The sequence below is a fragment of the Euphorbia lathyris genome, chromosome 3 (assembly GCF_963576675.1).
Source record: "Euphorbia lathyris chromosome 3, ddEupLath1.1, whole genome shotgun sequence".
In the NCBI taxonomy this organism is placed as follows: domain Eukaryota; kingdom Viridiplantae; phylum Streptophyta; class Magnoliopsida; order Malpighiales; family Euphorbiaceae; genus Euphorbia; species Euphorbia lathyris.
The window spans coordinates 94934339-94937049 of NC_088912.1; positions in this window are offsets into that span (position 1 = coordinate 94934339).

Here is a 2711-nt window from a genome sequence, read left to right on the forward strand (position 1 = left end):
TGCTCCTAGAACGCCTCAGCAAAATGGGGTTGTTGAAAGGAAGAACAGAACTCTGGTTGAGATTGCCAGGACAATGCTGGATGAGCATAGGCTTCCAAAGTATTTTTGGGGAGAAGCTGTCAACACAGCATGCTATATTCTGAATAGGGCTCTAGTTAGACCTATACTTAAGAAAACCCCATATGAACTTTGGAAAGGACGAAAGCCCAACATTGGATACTTTCGTGCCTTTGACTGTAGGTGTTTTATTTTAAATACCAAAGATAGCTTAGCCAAATTTGATTCAAAAGCTGATGAGGCTATCTTTCTAGGCTACTCAACAAACAGCAAAGCATACAAAGTTTTTAATAAGAGAACTTAAGTATTAGCAGAATCTATACATGTGCAATTCGATGAAACTGACCCTGCAGGAAGATACCAGCCGCTGACAGAAGATGAACCAAACTCAGCACCTGCTGATCAAGAACCAGCTACTGAGTCCTTCATAAAACGGCTGACCAAGAGTAAGAGTGAACCTAAAATTACCTTCACTGACCCATCTACTTCTGCAGAGAATGTTGAAACACAGATAGAACAAGACATAAATCTACCAAAGGAGATAAGAGTCCCAAGAGGGCATTCAGAAAATGCAATTCTTGACTCAGCTGGAAATACGCTGATGACAAGAAATCAACTAAGGAAGTATCTCGGCAATGTAGCTTTTGTCTCAGTACTGGAGCCGAAGAACTTTGCCGAAGCTGAGGATGACGAATTCTGGATGAATGCCATGCAAGAGGAACTCAATCAGTTCAGGAGGAATAATGTATGGGAGCTAGTGCCACATCCTAGGAGCCAAAAGACCATTGGAACGAGATGGGTCTTCAGGAACAAGCTAGATGAGCAAGGAAACGTAGTCAGAAACAAGGCAAGACTTGTAGCTCAGGGCTACAATCAGCAAGAAGGCATTGACTACGGTGAGACCTTTGCCCCAGTGGCAAGGCTAGAAGCAATTAGGATTTTATGCGCATATGCATCATATATGAACTTTAAACTGTTTCAAATGGATGTTAAAAGTGCATTTCTTAATGGAGTAATAAACGAGGAGGTCTACGTCAATCAGCCTCCAGGGTTTGAGGATTCTAAGTTCCCAAACCACGTTTACAAACTCAAAAAGGCTCTGTATGGCCTCAAGCAAGCACCACGTGCTTGGTATGAGAGGCTGACCAATTTTTTTACTGACTAGAGATTACGTCAGGGGTCAAGCTGATACAACCTTATTCATTAAGAGAAAGGGTAAAGATACCCTGCTGGCACAAATATATGTAGATGACATTATATTTGGTGCTACTAATGAATCTATGTGCAAGGAATTTAGCAAACAAATGCAGACAGAATTCGAAATGTCAATGATGGGAGAACTCAACTTCTTCCTCGGACTTCAAATTAAGCAAGGAGATATTGAAGAAATATGAACTAGAACATTGTAAGCCAATATCCACTCCTATGGGCACTGACACTGTCCTTTGTGCTGATGAAAATGGTAAGTCAGTAGACAACAAGTTATACCGAGGTATGATTGGCTCTTTACTTTACTTAACAGCAAGTAGACCGGACATTCAGTTCTCAGTATGTTATTGTGCTAGATATCAAGCTAACCCTAAGGAATCCCATTACATAGCTGTAAAAAGGATCCTTAGATATTTGCAAAGCTCAGTAAATGCAGGTTTGTGGTATCCAAATACTCATGACTTCACACTCATTGGATACACTGACGCTGACTATGGACGAGACAAGCTGGAAAGAAAAAGCACCTCTGGAGGATGCCATTTCCTAGGAAGCTGTCTTGTATCCTGGTTCAGCAAGAAGCAGGCGTCAGTAGCCCTGTCCACAACTGAAGCTGAGTACATTGCTGCTGGAAGCTGTGTTGCTCAAGTCCTTTGGATTAAGCAACAGCTTGAAGATTATGGTGTTCAAACAAAGACAATTGAAGTCAAATGCGACAACAAAAGTGCAATTGACCTCTCAAAGAACCCAATCCAGCACAGCAGGATGAAGCATGTCAGCATAAGACATCACTTCATCAGAGATCATGTACTCAAGAAAGAAATTAAGCTGACTCATGTGCCAACAGATGAGCAGCTTGCTGATATCTTTACAAAGCCTTTAGCACGAGAGCAATTTAGCATACTGAGAGAAGCAATCGGTATGTTTAATCCTCTTCAGTAAACTTCTGCGCTAAATGAATATTGAATGCTGAGTGAATTACATGCTGAATGATTTATTGTTTGCTGAGTATGTCATTGAAACTGACTGAATATACAATACTGAGTAATCTTGCACACTGAGTAAACTAGTTTAGAACTTGAACTTAAAACTATCCATTGAACCAAAACTGACTACTCAGAATATGAAACGTTTATATCAACAAACGCTGAGTAAAAGCACTTATTAGCATTTAATGCCACCACACGCGAAATGACACCTGTACTGCGCATACGCCGAATACGTCTTAAAAGCGTCATAAGTGTCAGGGTTTCTGCCGATTGGACAACCCAAGGGCAAAACCGGCTTAAATTCAAACGGCACCCTAAATTAAAAATCCATAAATAGTGGATACTAACCCACTACCCTCTTTACATGCGCACTGAACTTTAAGAAAGCTTCAGAATTTTTCCTTTAACACCTAAGAGCTTTAGAACTCCAAAAATGTCTTTCAACGAAAGCACTTTCTC